This window comes from Vicia villosa, linkage group LG7 (assembly GCF_029867415.1).
Source record: "Vicia villosa cultivar HV-30 ecotype Madison, WI linkage group LG7, Vvil1.0, whole genome shotgun sequence".
Taxonomy (NCBI): domain Eukaryota; kingdom Viridiplantae; phylum Streptophyta; class Magnoliopsida; order Fabales; family Fabaceae; genus Vicia; species Vicia villosa.
This window is the reverse complement of record NC_081186.1, coordinates 66,577,188-66,599,167: the sequence shown is the minus strand read 5'-3', so window position 1 is coordinate 66,599,167 and position 21,980 is coordinate 66,577,188. Positions and strand designations below refer to the sequence as shown.

General features: G+C 40.5%; 1 non-coding gene across 1 annotated transcript; it reads left to right on the top strand.

Annotated features, from left to right (window-relative positions):
• The first annotated feature begins 10,255 nt into the window (after positions 1 to 10,255).
• On the top strand, positions 10,256 to 10,362 carry LOC131621142 (small nucleolar RNA R71). Its single transcript, XR_009289471.1, has one exon. It is a non-coding gene; the product is annotated as a small nucleolar RNA R71 (small nucleolar RNA).
• Positions 10,363 to 21,980: the final 11,618 nt, after the last annotated feature.

The window sequence follows — 21,980 nt, the reverse complement described above, 5'->3', positions numbered from 1 at the left end:
CAAGTGGAGAAGATGTAGGAACATGGAGACGTGCGTCTCCCTTTGCTGACGTGGCATGGAGGATGTGGAGACGTGCGTCTCCACTTGCTGGGCAGGTTTGGGCCACGCAATTTTGTTCCTTTGTGGGCTGGTTCGTCTCTTTTGGGCCTTTTGGGTCCTAATTGCACCCCTCTTTAGTTTCAGCACCCTTTTCGTCTTTTAAGCATAAATATTGGTCATTTAAGCTCGATTTTCTTTCCTTTTCGCAAATAGTCGGAATTGAAGTGGAAAACCTGAAACAAAGCAAATACACGCGTAATATCATAATAAATTGACATAATAAATGGAAAATGCTATAAATATCTATGGATTTTAGGCTAAATATACGATATAAAATCGTGTTATCAAATTCCCCCAGACTTGAACCTTTGCTTGTCCTCAAGCAAAATAAGAAGATAAAGATAAATGAAACACACTTCCACCACGTCGTTCAGTCATACTTAGCTACATAGTGTTCTTATTCGGAAGTAACGAATCTTAGCAATAAACCTATAGTAACAACACTAAACAACTCCCAATATGCATACCAATCCGAATCATGCCATTATAGCTCGACCTATTTGACTTGTCATCATGTTTCACCCTTTTCATTCGCGCGCAATCACATTAAGCCCATTATCTTGACACGCACATAGCAGAGTAGTCGGTTAGTGACTATGATCCTTCTCATGGAGTTCTGGCACAATATGTGGTATACTCCTTAGCATTCACTTGTAGATTGTGGGGAATCGGACAATAGTCCTTCCTACCAAGTTCATTACCAGATGACTTCTGAACCAATCGACAGTGAGTTTTTAAATTCTTTGTATATGAGATTTGCGACCGTTAGGTTAAATGATCTTGTGAGGATCACCTTACTTAGTAGGCACATTTCTTCTTATAGCTGAACACATAATTATTATGAGGATCATACACTTATATTCATCGACTCTCTGCGTAGTTTGTATCTAAGACGGTGCCGACTGCTAGAATAAACGACTAAGGGTTATTTCAAAACTTAAAGTCGATGGTTTTGGTATAACGGGTATTCAAATCGGTTATGTATACTCGGGGGTTTTAGAGTGTTGCGACAATAAGGATATTGATTAATTCAGTTTCGGTTCGTTGAGTGATTGAGTAGCTTCGTATTTCTTGAACGTGTGGGGTTTGCGTTTATCGTTTAGGAGCAAAAAAATTTTTGTTATGGCTCAAGAAAATGGAAGAAATTGAAATAACTACGGAATTATACATATAAGACTTAAATTCCATAAATATTCTTTATTGAATTAGAAAAACATTACAAGGAAGGGAAATAAACTGAAGGGAAATAAAACTAAAGGAAATATAAATAATACGACTCCCCCAGACTTAGATGATGCAATGTCCTCAGTGCATAAGAACTACTCCTCATTGTTGCGGTTTCGAGAACTGCTCGCGCCTCTTGTACGAACACGGCGACGTCTATCAGGAGAGTCATTAACACAAATGTCAAGATCATGCAAATATGTGGCAATTTCAGCGTATTGACTTTCGTTCCTAATAGCATAGTCACGGTGCTCCTGTTGCATCTCTTGGATGAGCCTAATTGTTTCAGTTTGGTTTGTCTGCATAGCTTGAACGAGTTGATCTTGGCGTTGAATAGCAGCATACATGGCTTCAAGAGTGATAGGCGGAGGGTTGTTTGGAAGAGGTTGGTTGACATCAGCTTGTCCTTGGTTGAGCTCTTCTTCATTTGCATCCATAGGTTCATTAGGATGATCAGGTTGGTTATCTTGAGGATTGTCGTCAATAAGCCTCCAACGCTGAACATAACGGATGTTGATTCTTTCAGGACATGGAAGGATGACATAAGGAATCAGAACTTTGTTGACGACCAAGGTGTATCGGCCATCGTGGCGTGGTGAAACCAAGTGGGAGTCACGGCAATAGGTGAGGTCTAGTGATTGAGCAGGCATCATGAGATGAGAGAGTGAAAGGAGCTCGTCACCAAGACCTAAAGCACAGGCCAAGGAAGTAATAATTCCGCCAAACAAAAAGGGATTTGTAGCGGGGGCGTTGACACAGCCTTGGATGTGTTGGAGCATAAACGGTGCGGCATTAAAACGGATGTTGTTTAGCGCACAGTAAAGGAAGAATAGTTCATGTTGATTTACCTTGTGGTTGTTGGATCGCGCAAAAATAGTATGCCCCAAAACACGTTGAAAATAACGTATAGCGGGATTTTGAATGTGAGAAGCATGTAGGGCCCTCCAACCAGTTTGAACTTCGCCAGTGAGGTGAAACCATAGGTCGAAGGCATGTTGTTCCCATGAACGACCATTGAGTTCTTGAAAGATATTGCGGAGAGCATTCGGTGATGTATTGAAATTCAAGTACGTAGCCACAACTTCTTGATCCAGTGTATATTCACGGTTGAACATCCTAAATTGGATGCTACCGGTTGAGAGTGGTTGGTCAGAAGGAGTGTCGTAACTGAAAGAACTCAAGAATTCTAAGACGAGCGGCTCATAAGTGGGTACGAGTTCGGTACAGAGGTGGTGTAGGCTAGATTTAGTGAGTAAACGGGTAACACCATCAATGAGGCCTAGAGTTTCTAGACATTCGGTGTTCACAAATTTTGTGGGAACAACCGAACGTTCGTAGAAAGCGAGGTATTTGGTTCTTTGAGCATCATTGTCGTCTTCGCGGAATATAATATTGTTAAGGTTAGGGGGTGGTCTCTCAGGACGCACACTACGGATGATTGAACGTGGAGGCATGATGAGTTTGAAGATGAAAAATAAAGATGGTATTAGAATGGTAGAAAAGAAATGGTATGAAGGTTGTGAAGAATAAGAGTGGTGGTGGTGTGGTTTTATAGTGAGGTTTGTAAATGGTGTGGTAAATGGAAAATTAAATATGGATTAATGGTGGTGTTTGAATTTTTGAATAGAATAGAGAAATGGGAAATGAATGGAGTTTAAGAGGTGAATGATGGAGGATGAATGAGGTTAATGGAGTTTAAATGGAATAAATAGGGGAAGAATGAGGAGAATGAATTTTGAAATTCAAATTCAAAATTCAAGAGGGAGAGAGGAATGGTCTGCGTGGTCAAATGCAGACTTCTAGCCTTGGGAGACGTGCGTCTCAGGCAGCCAGTCTGCTGGGGCAGAGCATGGAGACGTGCGTCTCCTGTCCCTTGTTTCGTCCCAACTGGTCCCACACAGATGGAGACGGGCGTCTCCTGTGGCAGACAAGTGGGTCACGCATGCAGGTGACCAGACAGTGCTGACTGATACCATTAACAGCAAAAGGTGTCCATCAGTTCAGAACAATGTCTTATTTTAATACTATTAACAGCAAAGAGTGATAGCCAGGCAAATATATATAGCAGTTAATAGCAGTGTATTATAACACAGCAGCAGAATATTATAACACAGCAGCAGAATATTATAACACAGCAGCAGAATATTATAACACAGCAGCAGTAGTGAATAAAATATTGCATTTAAAATTAAACCAGTACTGAGTGTTAACAATAGCAGAATGGAAAAGTGCAGAAAAATGTAAATCTAAACTAAGAATAGAAATTACTAAAACTAGAAATAAAAATCTAATAATCTAATACGGTAACATCTAGCCACGTCTATTGTTGTTCTGATTAGACTGAATGTGTTTGAAAACTTCGTCGAACTGAGCATTGACGGTGTCGATGAAATCGAAGAAATGCATTTGCAAAATGTGAAGCTCGTTGCGCACATGTTGTACATCTTGTTGTAGCGCATTGATTGCTTGTTCGTGCGTATTCAGATTAGGCATTCTTTGATTCACCGAAGCGGTAGATGTAGCGGGTTGTTGTTGCTCGACCTCGACATCAGTCATATCGACAGTGTGATCTTCAACGGAATCTTCAGAACGAGTTTCAGGTTCATATTCAGATACAGGCTCGTCAATAGGAAGAGGTTCATAATCAGGAATGGGTTCATCAACAGGAAGAGGTTCATAATAACCAGGAGGTGTTTCAGGTTCAGATTCAGATGCAGGCATTTCCTCATCAAAATGTTCATAAGCTTGAGGAGTCTCAGGTGATGGCTCTCTCTCAGGAATCTGACCATAGTAAAGCCAGTTGGTAGGGTTGTGCACACTTGTCCTAGGATTCGGTAAGGTGAACTGATACCAAACTTTGTTATCAATGAGCAATTCAAAACGATCAGGTCCAAGATTACCGATGATACCTCGATTAAAGCAGAAATTGATGTCCATAGAGGTATGGGTACCAAAAGGTGTCAATCTAAGCAAAGGCACTCTCATTCCTATGGCATTAGCGATCATAGTGACAAATCCGCCAATCCTAATGGGTGAAACTTCGTCTTGCGTGATGCGCTCGAAGTTTGTTAGCATGAATGCGATGGCATTGACCGGGCGATTCTGAGATGTACAAAACATGATGAACAACTCTTCTCTAGTTACTTCAGTGACATTATCTGGTTTGCCAAAAATATAGTGAGCAAGGATCTTGTGAAAGTAGCGGAAAGCAGGATTGTGGATGTTCTCAGATTGAAATTCATTCTCTTCAGGGTTGTTGTTTCCAGTGATCTTGCCCCAGTATTTTTCCAACTCCCAGTATGGAAGATTTTCTTCAGCTACTTGGGCGTATGCATCAGGTCCATGAGGTAGTTCTAACATTTCAGCAAAATCTCGGATGCAGAAATTAAACTCCATACCAAAGAGTCTAAAGAGAATAACTCCTTTTTTCAGTCCTTGTCCACAGTTTGGAAGATAGGTCAGGGAGCTCAAGAATTCCAGAGTGAGCTTCCGATAAGTGCTAAACTTGCGGAACAAGTGAGAACCAGTCCAACCGATTTGGTTAAGCAGGTGTAGGATGCTTTCTTCGATACCAAGCTTCACCATAGTTGGTTGGTGAGGATAGCAAGTCAATTCCATGTGTCTTTCAGCCAGCTTGTTAAATCTTGCTTCTTGTCCTCTACCACGGAACACAACTTCCATATTGTCAACTTCTTGCATCGTAGTTAGTAATTAAATGAAAAACCTAGAAGTTGAAAATATTAGGATAAGTTAGAATTAGGCTAGTGTTAATTTAAAAAAATAAAAAAGTTAAAATTAAGCTTAGGTAACAAGTTATAATAATAGATATAATTATAACGGAAATATTTTCTCAAATCAAGATAGTAGTTATAATTATAATAATTATTATAAGATGTATGAAAAATCAAAAATGATTAAAATTAAAATTAAAAATAGAATAAAGTTTTAAAAATGAAAAATAAAAAAAATAAATAAAAAAAATAGAAAAATTAAAGTTTTAATAAAATAAAATAGAAGAATAAATAAATGTGGGTTGTCTCCCACCAAGCGCTTTGTTTAATGTCGTAAGCTCGACGATTTAAAAATAGAAAACTATTTTTTCGAAAAAACGGGCAGTTCGTCAAGTTTAAAAACTTCGATGTTTTCATCGTATTCGAGATGATGGTAATACTTAAGACGTTGCCCATTTACGACAAAAGGTTTGACGGTTTCTCCTTTGATTTCTATCGCTCCACTCGGAAATATGTTAGTTATTTCGAAAGGGCCAGACCATCTAGATCGTAACTTACCAGGAAATAATTTTAGTCTAGAATTAAATAAGAGCACTTTATCGCCTATGCTAAAATTTTTCCTAGATATACGCTTGTCGTGCCATTTTTTCGTTCGCTCTTTATAGATTTTGGCGTTTTCGTAAGCGTCTTGTCTAAGTTCTTCTAATTCGTTTATGTCTAGAAGTCGTTTCTCACCAGCGGCAGTGTAGTTTAGGTTTAAGTTCTTAATGGCCCAATAGGCTTTATGTTCTAACTCTACTGGTAGGTGGCATGATTTTCCATAAACGAGTTTGAATGGTGTAGTTCCTATTGGAGTTTTGAAAGCTGTTCTATAAGCCCATAAAGCTTCATTTAGCTTGGTTGACCAATCTTTCCTCGATATAGCAACAGTTTTCTCCAATATTTGTTTTATTTCGCGGTTAGATACTTCTACTTGACCGCTTGTTTGTGGATGATATGGTGTGGCTATTCGATGATTTACTCCATATTTTCGAAGGAGTTTCTCAAGTATTCTTGAAATGAAATGGGAACCACCATCGCTAATTACCAATCTTGGCACACCGAACCTAGGAAAGATGACGTTTTTGAAAAGTTTAATAACTACTCGTGTATCGTTTGTAGGAGAAGCGATAGCTTCTATCCATTTTGAAACGTAATCGACGGCTACGAGTATATATTGATTTCCAAACGATGACGGAAACGGTCCCATGAAGTCTATTCCCCAGACGTCAAATATTTCTACTTCTAGAATGCCTTTTTGAGGCATTTCATCGCGTCTTGAAATGTTTCCAGTTCGTTGGCATCTATCACAGCTTAGTACAGCAAAATAGACGTCTTTCCACAGGTTGGGCCAGAAAAGTCCAGATTGAAGGATTTTGGCGCAGGTTCTAGATGTGCTATGGTGTCCTCCACACGGTGCAGAATGACAGTGTGTTATTATGCTTCTTATCTCTTCCTCGGGTACACAACGTCTAAAGATTCCATCGGGGCCTCTTTTGAAAAGGAGTGGGTCGTCCCAATAGTAATGTTTTAGGTCATGGAAGAATTTCTTCTTCTGTTGGTAGCTTAGATCAGGAGGAAGCACACCAGCAGCTAGGTAATTTACGAAATCTGCATACCAAGGTGCGTCAGATCGGGCTAAAGCTATTTCAGCTAATTTGTTGGTTTCAGAGTTTGGACGGTATGGTTCGAATTCATTTGCTTCTAATTGGGCGATGAGTCTTTCATAAGGGAAATCATCGTCAATTGGTACTTGTTCGGGTTTCAGATTTTCCACTCGAGAGAGGTGGTCTGCTACGACATTTTCAGTGCCTTTCTTATCTTTAATTTCTAGGTCGAATTCTTGCAGTAACAAGATCCATCTCAAAAGTCTTGGTTTAGCGTCCTTTTTGGTTAGGAGGTACCTAATGGCGGCGTGGTCAGTGTATATGATTATTTTGGCTCCTACCAGGTAAGAACGGAATTTGTCTAATGCGAATACGACAGCTAATAATTCTTTTTCTGTCGTGGCATAATTCATCTGAGCTTCGTCTAGGGTTCTACTCGCATAATATATGACATGTAGTTTCTTATCCTTTCTTTGTCCTAGAACGGCTCCTACAGCATAATCACTTGCGTCACACATTATTTCGAAAGGCTCATTCCAGTCGGGAGGTTGCATGATTGGCGCAGAGATCAATGCTTGTTTAAGCGTTTGAAATGCTTCAGTGCATTTATCGGTGAAAACAAATTCGGCGTCTTTCATGAGTAGTTCAGTTAAGGGTTTGGTTATTTTAGAGAAATCTTTAATGAAGCGTCGGTAAAAACCAGCATGTCCCAGAAAACTTCTTATTTCTCTAACGGTTTTGGGAGGTTGAAGGTTTTCGATAATTTCGATTTTTGCTTTATCTACTTCGATTCCTCTATCTGATACGATGTGTCCAAGTACAATTCCTTGTCGCACCATGAAATGGCATTTTTCCCAATTAAGGACTAGGTTTACGCTTACACATCGTCTAAGCACCATTTCAAGGTTTTCTAAACATGTTTCAAAACTTCCTCCACAGACAGAGAAGTCGTCCATAAAGACCTCCATTATCCCATCTAGGAAGTCGGCAAATATTGCCATCATGCATCTTTGGAAGGTCGCAGGTGCATTGCAGAGTCCAAAAGGCATTCGTCTATAGGCGAATGTACCATAAGGACAGGTGAATGTGGTCTTCTCTTGGTCGTCAGGGTGGATAGGAATTTGGAAAAATCCGGAGTATCCATCCAGATAACAAAAATGTGAGTGTTTAGCTAGGCGTTTGAGCATTTGATCTATGAAAGGTAAAGGGAAATGGTCTTTTCGGGTAGCTTTATTTAGCTTCCTATAGTCTATGCACATCCTCCATCCAGTTTGGGTACGTTGTGCTACAGATTCTCCTTTTGCGTTAGTGATTACAGTGACTCCTCCTTTCTTTGGTACGACGTGAACGGGGCTAACCCATTTACTATCGGATATAGGATATATTATTCCAGCTTCTAGCAGTTTTTGGATTTCCTTTTTAACCACATCGCTCATAATAGGATTTATTCGCCTTTGATGTTCCCTAGAGGTTTTACTATCGTCTTCGAGCATAATGCGGTGCATACACAGAGAAGGGCTTATACCTTTTAGATCTGATATGTTGTATCCTAAAGCGGTAGGGTATTTTCTTAGGACATTAAGTAATTTTTCAGTCTCAGTTCGTCCTAAGTTGGCGTTCACTATAACTGGTCGGTTTAGTTCTTCGTCTAGAAATTCATATCTAAGATCGGTAGGAAGTGTCTTCAGCTCTATAGCAGGTTTCTTTGGTCCAGGTATAGGATCAGGGGTTAAAGCTAAGCATTCACTCAGGTGGTTATCTTGATATTCCTCACGCCAGTTGTCATCTTCAAAAATTGGCGGCATAGGAATTCTTAGGGTTTCGGTTTCCTTATTTGGTTCGGATTTTATTTCCTTGACACACTCGTCGATTATGTCAGCAGAACAGCATGTGTCAATTATAGAAGGTTCTTTTAGGAATTGGGAAAGGATAAATTCTATTTTCTCTTCTCCTACTTCGAAAGTAAGCTTTCCTCGCTTTACATCTATAATTGCACCAGCGGTCGCTAAAAATGGTCTTCCTAAAATGATCGGGATGTTAGAATCTTCTTGGATATCCATAATGATGAAGTCAGTTGGGATGTAGAATTGACCTACACGAACAGGGATATTCTCTAACATTCCCACAGGATATTTAACTGAACGGTCTGCTAGTTGAAGAGACATTCTTGTTGCTTTAAGCTCACCTAGATTGAGTTTCTTACAGGTCGAAAGAGGCATCAAACTAACACTAGCTCCTAAATCGCACAAGGCTTTCTCTATGATGGTTTTTCCAATTACGCAGGGTATAGAGAAACTACCAGGGTCTTTCAGTTTTGGAGGCATGTTGTTTTGGATGATAGCGCTACATTCAGCGGTAAGTGTTATAGTTTCGTTATCCTCGAGTTTCTTTTTGTTTGATAAGATTTCTTTTAAGAACTTAGCGTACGAAGGCATCTCAGTTATGGCTTCTGTGAATGGTATGGTTATGTTTAATTGCTTTAGAAGTTCTACAAATCTTTTAAATTGCGCTTCGGTTTTTGATTTAGCTAATCTTTGAGGGTAAGGAATTGGTGGCTTATAAGGTGGTGGTGGAACATAAGGTTTCTCTTTTTCGGGTTCCACTTCGTTATTGGTCTCATCAGTCTTAGCAGTTTGTTCGTCGGTTGTTTTCTTTTGGGTTTCCTTTGGCTCTTGTTGTGACATGGGTACGTTTTGGGTTCTAGGATCTATGGGTCCATCGTAATTAGTTCCACTTCGTAGTGTTATCGCGTTCGCATGTCCTTTAGGATTAGGTTGTGGTTGAGCAGGAAACGTGCCAGCAGGGGCAGCAGTAGGTGCTTGTTGTTGAGCTACTTGTGAGATTTGAGTTTCTAACATTTTGTTATGCGTAGCTAAAGCATCTACTTTGTTCGATAGTTGTTTTAGTTGCTCGCTATTGTGGATGTTTTGATTCAGGAAGTCTTTATTGGTTTGTTGTTGGGAAGCTATGAAGTTCTCCATCATGATTTCTAGGTTCGACTTCCTAGGGGTGTTTTGAGCAGCTACAGGCGCTTTTTGGTAGCCAGGTGGTACAGCAGGTGCTTGTCCAGGCGCGTACAACGCATTGTTGTTCTTATAAGAAAAGTTCGGGTGGTTTTTCCATCCAGGGTTGTACGTGTTAGAATAAGGGTTTCCTTGAGCGTAATTTACTTGATCAGATGGGACTCCAGTCAAGAGTTGACATTCAGCAACTACATGCCCAGTCAATCCACAAATCTCGCAGTTAGGTGCTACAGCGGCAGCGGTGGCTGAAGGAGTGATGGTCAAATTCTCGATCTTTTGAGTTAAAGCGTCTACTTTAGCGTTAACGCGGTCTATACCACTAATTTCGTACATTCCTCCTTTGGTTTGGGCTTTCTCTAGAGCGGCGCGTTCTCCTCCCCATTGGTAATGGTTTTGTGCCATGTTCTCTATGAGTTTGTATGCTTCATCATGGGGTTTGTCCATTAATGCTCCGCCAGCAGCGGCATCTATAGTCATTTTAGTGTTATATAAGAGACCACCATAAAAGGTATGGATGATCAGCCATGGTTCGAGTCCATGATGAGGACATATTCTAAGCATGTCCTTGTAACGTTCCCAAGCTTCGAAAAGCGATTCGTTATCTTTCTGGGTAAATCCGTTGATTTGACCTCTAAGCATAGCAGTTTTGCTAGGCGGAAAGTATCTTGCTAAGAATACTCTCTTCAATTCGTCCCACGTAGTTATGGAATTGGAAGGCAGGGATTGAAGCCACGCTCTCGCTCTATCTCTCAAGGAGAAAGGGAAAAGGCGTAATCGAATAGCTTCGGAACTAACGTTGTTGGCTTTGATAGTGTCGGCGTATTGCACGAACACGGATAAATGGAGATTGGGGTCGTCTACAGGGCTTCCAGAGAATTGATTCTGTTGAACAGCTTGGACCAGTGAAGGTTTCAGTTCGAAATTGTTCGCTTCAATCGCAGGTGGTGCGATACTTGAATGCGGTTCAGCGCGCGAAGGAGCGGCATAGTCTCTAAGAGGACGAATAGCAGCCATCTCTAACTTCAGGGTGATTTGATTGATTTGATCAGTAAAATTCAATTCCTGATTAATCGGAATTTCTGCTACTTCGGGAAGGTTACGAGCTCGACGTTTAACGTTAATGAAACGTTCGATCTCGTTAATTCGTTGTATTAAGTCTCCTCCTTGTGAACGAGTATTTGGCATACAATCGTTCAAAAAGAAAGGGAAGAATTTTCCTAGTCTCTACGGTGTAACAGTGAGTTACGATATCGACTTAAATAGTCCCCGGCAACGGCGCCAAAAACTTGGTCGCGACTTTACGTGTCTATAAATCTGATAACTGCAAGTGCACAGTCGTGTCGTGTAGTTTTAAAAGATATCGAATCCACAGGGACTATGAATCGATCTACCGTTATCTAAGGTTACTATGTAAAGCTAGGAGTACTAAAATTTTCGATTGTTCCTAAGGGAAAGTGATTGTGAGAAAATAAAGAGTAATAATAAAAGACAGGTGTCAGTATGTATTTCGTTTAACTAAAGGTAATCCGAAGGTCCATTGGCTTTTGCATAATTAAATTAAAAATCTTTACTAATTCCAATTGATTAAAAATCCTCGTCTCAAACTTTCGCTCTGTTGAGTCAGACTACTGTCCTAATCCTAATGTACGCTTTCGCCATCCCATTAGATTTTAGAAGAGCTTTTTGGAAACAATGTAATTAATAAAATGCCTATTTTACGAGGTTGTTATCTATTTAAATCTCCTAATCTCAAACTTTCGCTCTGTTGACTCGGAGCAAGCTAATACCCCTAACGTACGCTTTCGCCATCCCGCTCGAGTGTAAAAACAATTTTTGAAAATAAATAAGTTCCAATTAGTTTTAATACGCTTTCGCCATCCTTAAAACTAATGTCCTATGTCTACTATCCAGTTAAAGATCTCAAACTTTCGCTCTATTGATTTTAACCTTTGACCGTCCTAATCCCTCAAACTTTCGCTCTATTGGTTTTAAGACTTACTAATTAAACTAGACATATAAACCAAAAATAAGTGATAATTAATAAAACATAATTTAAGCCAATTTATTTCGGACCCCTACGGTTAACTTACTTTACATACCGACACCTTTAATATTTTAGCCAGACATATTAATACGGTTAAACATGCATAAATAAATTCGGTTCATAATAATAAGCATATTAAATGGCATATAATATATCATGCAAATAAATAATATAAATAAGGCGGTAAATAAAAAACCTGAATTAAAATAAATCTGGATTGAATTGAATCTTGAAGTACTCGAACTTCCACCACAGGTTGGCTGGATCGTTCTTCGGAATTTAAATGGCAGAAAATATAAACAAGGAAAATAAAGCGATAAATCTAACGTAAGGCTAGATCTATGAAAAGTTCACAACAATTTCCAGTGTAGAAATCGTTGTGAGAAAATAGACGGTTAAATGAAAACAGAATAAAGAAAAGCAGTTCGCGGTACAATTTCGGCAGCACTTCGTTGGCAGGAAATCGGACCCTTTGGACTGAAGTGACTGCCTCTATTTATAGGTGAGGCTTTGCAGTTGCTTTGCGTGAAAAACGGGACTTTTTGCAGACCGGGACTTGGAGACGTGCGTCTCCTATTCTTCAGGGAGACTGGGTACGTGACTTGAGACGTGCGTCTCAAGTGGAGAAGATGTAGGAACATGGAGACGTGCGTCTCCCTTTGCTGACGTGGCATGGAGGATGTGGAGACGTGCGTCTCCACTTGCTGGGCAGGTTTGGGCCACGCAATTTTGTTCCTTTGTGGGCTGGTTCGTCTCTTTTGGGCCTTTTGGGTCCTAATTGCACCCCTCTTTAGTTTCAGCACCCTTTTCGTCTTTTAAGCATAAATATTGGTCATTTAAGCTCGATTTTCTTTCCTTTTCGCAAATAGTCGGAATTGAAGTGTAAAACCTGAAACAAAGCAAATACACGCGTAATATCATAATAAATTGACATAATAAATGGAAAATGCTATAAATATCTATGGATTTTAGGCTAAATATACTATATAAAATCGTGTTATCAGAAGTCAAAAGATTAATGTCAAAATTAGCCTAAGATCTACTTATTTTTATGAGCCTTTTTTAATGTCAATGATTACCTAACAATCTAACAAAATATTAGAGGTTTTATCATATTTTTATCAATTAAAAGTAAAAACTATTTGTGAAGTGAGTCTAAAATTAGTCATTGATTTTATGCATTTTATGTGGTTTTAAAAAAAATGGAGTTATGAGCTAAAAATATAAAAACAAAACAGAAATAAAGTGAGACTCTAATCTACACTGCAGGGGGTGAGTTAACAGTTTTCAAAATGAACTAAAACTATGTTAAGAAGCAAACTGGGCCTAATTACAGGGGGTGCGGATAGTGAGGGCGCCCATGGCCCAAGATCACTGAGGCGCGTGTGTTAGCAGTTTGGGGGTGAAATTCCGGAAAGATTCTAAAGCCCAAGTGCATGGCCCATTACACTATCTATCCAGCTTTTATTCCTTTACTTCATTCGGCATTTATTTATTCTTTTTCATTTAACCAGCATGTGATTATTTAGCATATACTTTTTATTATGTACGTGACATAAAGATAAACTAAGACGTGCATCAACCGGTCACGATTCATTTAAGTTGGGATAAGACAAAATTGTTCATCAGCCAATCATCCCCTGCCAACTCATCACCTAATGATTAAAGTAAAACAAGTTGACTAAAATATGGGAAAGAGGACGAATACCGTCGCGACACGTAAGCAAACGGTGAGAGAGGAAGATCAAAATTCAGACGCCGGAGATTCCACTCCAGTCGTCTTCTCCGACCAACTGCACGGCGGAGCCACCATAAAAATCCAGAAATACAAAAAGCAACCACCTTCTTACTCAGAATCTCATGCCGATTTCAAATATGGTTTTAGATTTTGTTGAATCTTCTTCTAAAGCTCAAACCGAATGTATTTAGAAAACCCTAGCTTGATGAAATTTGCTCTAATCATGATATGAACACATACAAATGCTCACAAGGGTCATCCTGGTTCGAATCTAAGATCCATACACATGAACGGTCAATATTGCGTGGCAAACGAACGAACTTAAAGAATCACGAGATCTCGCATATTTTCGACTCACAAATGCATACAGTGCTAATCTTTACTCTACCTAATCACTGAGTGAAAGCTTGCAATCATGAACATGCCTCATATTATGTAGGATAAACTGACAACTCACCTGAACCGATTCTTGCGCAAAAATGGAAGAGATGCTCTGCAGCTCCTTTGTCAAAACAAGGTGAAGATAGTGAGGCTCGAGTTTCAGCTTTCTTCCAATCTCAGAGATCTCGTGCAAGAGGAGAGAGCGTATGCTTTACTCAAGAATCCGTGACTGGTGAATGATTATGGAGCCCGACGGAACACAAGGATACAAGCTATAGCATATGATGTGAGGAACGAAGGTGCAATGGGCGAGGTTGATGATGTTGACGATTGTAGATGGAGGATGAAGATTGACGGTGGTTCACTGTGGTTGCAGTAGAGGTAGGTGGTGGTTGAAGAAGGTAGAAGAGTTTGTTACAGTTTGTAACAAACTCTTGGAGAGTGTGTGAGGAATGAGAGAGACTCGGAGAGAGGAAAAAGGAATGAAGAGAGATATGGCTGTGAGAAAAAATGGAAGGAATGAGAGTATGGTGAAAATGAATGTGTGGTGAGGTTTATATATGGAGATGCATTTGAGTTATGGTGGGGTGAATGTAGTGGATGATTGCTCAGCTTAATGCACAAGTTTCATGTTTATAGCAAGCTTTCAATATGCTTTCTCATTTCCAGATTCGTGCATGGCTAAATGAGGCAGCCATTCTCTTCATGCATGCTACTGGCTTTAAGTATGATGCCTCAGGCTAGCTACCATGACCAGGGAGTCCACTTTGTGCACACATATCTATAACTTTATGTAATAATTTGTCTCGTTTCTTGGATCAATATGGAAAGGACATGGAGGAGAATAGAATCATATCACTACTGCATTTCATGGACCCTCGTGCTTCTCTATAACCACCTTCAAAGTTGGCACGCCACGTGCTTGATTAATTGCTCGCGTGTGCCCTGGATTCATGCCCAGCCAGATGCATAACTTGGGCCAGTGTGAACATGTGACTTTGGAGCTTTGTAAATGATTCATCCTTTTTCCAAATGGCTTGATTCTTGTATCAATGTGTAGAGGACATGGCAAAGAATAGAAGCATACCAAATTTTAACTCATAACATCTTTGTAGGGCTCAATAATTGGCTTGACATTTGGCATACCAAGTGCTTGATGAAATGCTTGGGCATGACTTGGCTCATGACTTGCATTGTGGCCTTGATCAAATGAATTTTCAGCAATTTCAAACCTCAATAACTCTCTAACCAAGCTTCAAATGAAAAAGTGTCCAACTACAAAGTTATTCTACTCCATGAGAGGAACAACTTTGATGTTGGAAATTTCTTCAAAAAATGTCGTTTGCCACGTGTAAACTGATGATGAAGTGGACTGCTTACCAAGTTTCGAAGTGCCAAAAAATTTCTAAGTATGAAAACTTTCCATTTTTGTCATTTTTCTATTTTTTGGCAGCTTTTTGTCAAACCCCTGATTTTATCCGTTCTTTGACTTTTCTTGACTGATTTTCTACCAAAAGTCAATATTTGAATAAATCTTCTGATTTTGACCCAAAAATCAACTGTTCCGATTTTTCCGACTATTGATGAAATTCCCGATTAAATCTCTTTCATTCACATCCAGTCAAACAAAAACATCCACACAGTCAGTACGAGAAGTTATCCACACATAGAAGCCACTTCTGATTAAATGTTGACCAGAAAGTCAACTGGTTGACTTTGGTCAAAGAAAACCTGTTTTAAAGAACCAGATGATTTGCAAGCTTGCACTCTTCGATCAATGCCCTGATTTGAAGCAGAGAGACACCCCAATCCAGGAGGACTTTAATGAACATAGAGCCACATGATTATACCTCGATCTCCTTATTCTCTGATCAAAATTCTTTGCCACAGAGCTATCCTTTGCTAGTCTCTAGTTAATACCAATGATATAAATGCATGGGTATGGATTATGACCTAAGTGATGTATGTACATGAATGTAAAGCCTAAGCCAGTTAGAAGTAAAGGAGTAGGGCAAATTTGGGGTATGACAGCTGCCCCTATTTAATCGTCTTAAACCTGAAGGTGAGATTGGCGTTAGCCTTTCGAACATTCAAGGTAGAAGAAGATTAAATATCAAGACCTGAAATTTGTCCTGAAGAAAAGGTGGTGTGAGTGTTATTCTTATTTTTATTTTTGTTTTGATATCTGCTGGGGAAAGAGAATTTTTGTTTTTTCTGATGGAAATATTTACAGCAAGCAACTGGATGGTGATAACTTGTAACGTAGCCAAGGTGCCAATACAAGGCTCTCAAAGGGATTGGTATTTACATGGAAACGATTGGGAGAGAAGTAGGTTTGACAGAAAGATAAGGTGACATAGACAATTGTTTTGAGGGAGATACAGACGAGCATCAAAAGGGAGATACAGACGAGTATCGAAAGAGTGACACATACGAGCATCAAAAGGAGATACAAATGAGTATCGAAAGAATGACACATACGAGCCTCAAAAGGAGATACAGACGAGTATCGAAAGAATGACACATACGAGCATCAAAAGGAGATACAGACGAGTATTGAAAGAATGACACATACGAGCATCAAAAGGAGATACAGACGAGTATTGAAAGAATGACACATACGAGCATCAAAAGGAGATACAGACGAGTATTGAAAGAATGACACATACGAGCATCGAAAGGAGATACAGACGAGTATGGAAAGAATGACACATACGAGCATCAAAGGAGATACAGACGAGTATGGAAAGAATGACACATACGAGCATCAAAAGGAGATACAGACGAGTATTGAAAGAATGACACATACGAGCATCAAAGGAGATACAGACGAGTATGGAAGAATGACACATACGAGCATCAAAGGAGATACAGACGAGTATGGAAAGAATGACACATACGAGCATCAAAAGGAGATACAGACGAGTATTGAAAGAATGACACATACGAGCATCAAAGGAGATACAGACGAGTATGGAAAGAATGACACATACGAGCATCAAAGGAGATACAGACGAGTATTGAAAGAATGACACATACGAGCATCAAAGGAGATACAGACGAGTATTGAAAGAATGACACATACGAGCATCAAAAGGAGATACAGACGAGTATTGAAAGAATGACACATACGAGCATCGAAAGGAGATACAGACGAGTATTGAAAGAATGACACATACGAGCATCAAAGGGGGATACAGACGAGTATTGAAAGAATGACACATACGAGCATCAAAGGAGATACAGACGAGTATGGAAAGAATGACACATACGAGCATCAAAGGAGATACAGACGAGTATGGAAAGAATGACACATACGAGCATCAAAAGGAGATACAGACGAGTATTGAAAGAATGACACATACGAGCATCAAAGGAGATACAGACGAGTATGGAAAGAATGACACATACGAGCATCAAAAGGAGATACAGACGAGTATTGAAAGAATGACACATACGAGCATCAAAGGAGATACAGACGAGTATGGAAAGAATGACACATACGAGCATCAAAGGAGATACAGACGAGTACAAAGAGAGATACAGACGAGCATCAAAAGAGATACAGACGAGCATCGGAGGGATGACACAGACGAGCGTTTGAGAAGCTTGGTAGATGGGCTTACTGGGGATTGGGGATTGGTGAAAACCAAGTATCGGCACTGTGGGTGGAGGAGGTTTGCGATGTAGTAGCAGATATCAATGGGAATTTGTGAGGGCATTTTATGTGAGGATGTATCATTGTCCTGATAGAGGGGTGATTTGTATGATCTGGCTTATGCTTTGTATGCATGTTTGACTTTCTCTATGGCGTAATGTTCCATTTTGATGGATATGCTACGTTTCTGAGGATGCAAATGCTATATGCAATGGATTCTATATGCAAAGAGTGCCAAATAAAGGCATTAGTGAGGGAACCGGAGAGTAGGATCATTGGGGTCCGTTGCCTTGTGATCTTGAACCATCATCGTGAATTGATATTGGAACCCTACAGTACCAAAGATTATTGGTAATTGCGTTGAGGGTTGGAACATAACTCTGCTGGGGAGGAAATGACTTTGTTCGACTTTCCTTACATCCTATGCTGCTTGGGGAATCACGAGTCTTGAGATACCGCTCTTCGTCTGTCATATGGAAGAGGGATATGGACTTTTTCAGGTGCTTCGTGCTTACCAGTACTGATGAATTATACTCTGGAACTTTCACGTGGGATGATGATGACTTATGTGACACATCATGAGCTAAGATGGTGGCTAGAACCTGCAACCTGCACAGAAAACGACGTTTGGATGCAAATGGTGCCCCTTAGAGCACTTTTATGTTTATGTAACATCATGTTTCGTTTTGATTTTGCGATTATTGCCTCCACGCTTTCAATGCAATGTTTAATAACGAATTAAATCACATCTCGCATGCGAAAAAGAAAGAAGGAAAACTTTTGCATCGAAAGATCATTTTATTGATGGAATGCCTATGAATAGGCTTCTGTACAGGGAAGCAACTCCTAAATGAGGTAGTTGCGAAAAAGAAAATAAAATGCAAAGAGTAAAATGGCAAAGAGAAATGCTCGGATTTCCATCAAAACTGATATTGCTACAGTTCCCATATCCTCGATCCTCTCAATGCTTTGCTTCAGAAGGGTAGTGGTTGGATTGATCTATCCGTTCTGCTAAGGGCGTATAATGGTCTTTGTGAAGGGTATTCAGACTGCAGCCTCTCGCTTTTGATCCCTAACTTTTGCCTGGACCGCCCTTTCGGGTTTTCAATCCAGCGGGATGCCCCTTTTTTGCCTAAGTCGCCCTTTCGGGTTTTCAACTTAGCGGGTTATTCCTTTTTTTGTTTTGTCCCTAATTTTTGCCCAAACCCTTTTGGTTTGCCGGGATGCCCTTATTTTTGCCTAGGTACGTCGACCTAGCGGGTCTTTTATGCGTAGTATTTTTTGACTGAGTCTGAATTGACTAGGAGCGGAACGTCTTCCCCATCCATCTTTGTCAGGATTAAAGCACCACCTGAAAATGCTTTCTTCACGATGTACGGTCCCTCATAGTTAGGAGTCCATTTGCCCCTTGGATCTGTGTGAATTGGCAAGATCTTCCTCACGACTAGGTCACCCGTGTGGAATTCTCGAGGCCGGATTTTCTTGTCATACGCTTTCTTGATCCTCTTTTGGTACAACTGGCCATGGCAGATAGCAGATAAGCGTTTCTCCTCAATTAGATTGAGGTGATCAAGCCTCGTTTGAACCCATTCTGTCTCATCGAGTTTGGCGTCCATCAAGACTCTCAACGAAGGAATTTCCACTTCGACAGGTAGTACGGCCTCCATGCCGTAGACAAGAGAGAAAGGGGTTGCCCCAGTTGAAGTACGGACCGAAGTTCTATAGCCATGCAGAGCAAATGGCAACATCTCATGCCAATCTTTATACGTTCTAACCATCTTCTGGACAATCTTCTTTATATTCTTGTTAGCAGCTTCGACCGCGCCATTCATCTTCGGCCGATAGGGTGATGAATTGTGGTGTTCAATCTTGAACTCTTCGCACAACTCTGCCATCATCTTGTTATTAAGATTGGACCCGTTATCAGTGATGATCTTATTTGGAACCCCATATCGGCATATGATCTCCTTCTTGATGAAGCGAGTAACGACTTGCTTGGTTACGTTCTTGTAAGAAGCAGCTTCAACCCATTTGGTGAAGTAGTCGATAGCAACAAGAATAAACCGGTGTCCATTTGAAGCTTGTGGCTCTATCCGTCCGATCATGTCTATGCCCCACATAGCAAAGGGCCAAGGCGATGTCAGGACATTCAGAGGAGTCGGAGGAACATGAATTCTGTCAGCATACACTTGACATTTGTGACATTTCTTCACGTACACATAACAATCACTTTCAATCGTCATCCAGTAATATCCTGCTCGCAAGATCTTTTTGGCCATGGAATGTCCACTAGAATGAGTTCCGAAAGATCCTTCATGAATTTCCCGCATGATCAGTTCTGCTTCGTGTCTATCCACGCATCTGAGCAAAACTGAATCATAGTTTCTTTTGTACAGGACGTCTCCTGACAAGAAGAATTTGGATGCTAACCTTCGAAGCGTTCGCTTATCACCAATCGTAGCATCTTCGGGATACTCTTGCTTCTCAACATACCTCTTGATGTCGTAATACCATGGCTTTTCATCATACACATCTTCGGTAGTGAGACAATGAGCAGGGAATGCATGGGCAGGCTCTTTGTAACGGAGGATCGTTATGTCTGGCACTTCCTTAGGGGAGCTAACTCTGAACATAGCCGCCAAAGTAGCCAAAGCATCTGCCAATTGATTTTCCTCTCGGGGGATGTGATTGAAAGTGATTTCCTCGAAAGCGGGCAGCAACTCCAAGATATAGTCCTTATAAGGGACTAAATTGGGGTGTCGTGTCTCCCAATCACCTCTCACTTGATGTATAACCAAGGCAGAATCCCCATAAACCTCAAGGATCTTGATTCTCATATCAATTGCTGCTTCGAGACCCATTATGCAAGCTTCATATTCCGCGACATTGTTCGTGCAATCAAAGCATATTCTAGCTGTGAAAGGGATGTGAGTTTGACGAGGAGAAGTCAAAACTGCCCCGATACCATGGCCCATAGCATTTGACGCACCATCGAACGTGAGAGTCCATCGCTCTCCTGGTTCGGGTCCTTCATTATCATCTAGTTTCATGATATCTTCATCAGGAAAGTCAAACTTCATTGACTGATACTCTTCTAATGGCTGATGAGCAAGATGATCTGCAAGGACACTTCCTTTGATGGCCTTCTGTGTGACATACTGGATGTCGTATTCTGATAAAAGCATTTGCCATCGGGCTAGTCTTCCTGTAAGAGCCGGTTTTTCAAAGATGTACTTTATCGGGTCCATTTTGGAGATCAATAGAGTGGTGTGAGTCAACATATACTGCCTCAGTCGGCGAGCAGCCCATACCAAAGCACAGCAAGTTTTCTCGAGTAGTGAGTAGCGGGATTCACAATCGGTAAACTTTTTGCTCAGGTAATAAATGGCGCACTCTTTTCGACCAGACTCGTCATGTTGGCCCAGCACACACCCCATAGATCCTTCAAGCACGGTTAAGTACATAAGAAGCGGTCTTCCAGGAACCGGAGGCATGAGAATTGGTGGTTCTTGGAGATACTGCTTGATCTTTTCAAAGGCTTCTTGACAATGATCATCCCAACGGATATCTTGATTTTTACGCAGCAGTTTGAAAATGGGTTCACAAGTATCAGTGAGGTGAGAAATGAACCTGGCTATGTAATTCAATCTCCCAAGGAACCCTCGAACTTCTTTTTCATTCTTTGGTGCTGGCATATTCTGTATTGCTCTCACTTTATCAGGGTCGACCTCAATCCCTCGTTGGCTCACAATGAATCCAAGTAATTTTCCAGATCGCACTCCAAAAGTGCACTTGTTTGGATTAAGCCTCGACTTGAATTTACGCAAACGAGCAAACAGTTTCTCAAGATATATCAAATGTTCCTCCTCAGTTTGGGATTTTGCAATCATATCATCGACATACACTTCAATCTCCTTATGGATCATATCATGGAAAAGGGTCACCATAGCTCGTTGATATGTTGCACCAGCATTCTTAAGACCAAAAGGCATCACCTTATAACAATACGTACCCCACGGAGTGGTAAAAGTAGTCTTGGTCATATCTTCAGGAGCCATTTTTATTTGATTATAGCCAGAAAAACCATCCATGAAGGAGAATACCGAATACTGAGCAGTGTTGTCGACTAGCACATCAATATGAGGCAGAGGGAAATCATCCTTCGGACTTGCCCTATTCAAATCTCGGTAGTCGACACACATGCGTACCTTTCCGTCCTTTTTAGGAACGGGTACTATGTTTGCAATCCAAGGAGGATACTCACACACAGATAGGAAACCATCCTTCAACTGTTTTTCAACTTCTTCCTTGATTTTCAAAGCCATATCAGGTCGAGTTCTTCGCGGTTTTTGTTTTACCGGCGGACATTCTGGTTTGAGAGGTAGCCTGTGCATAACTATATCCGTGTCTAAACCAGGCATGTCTTCATATGACCA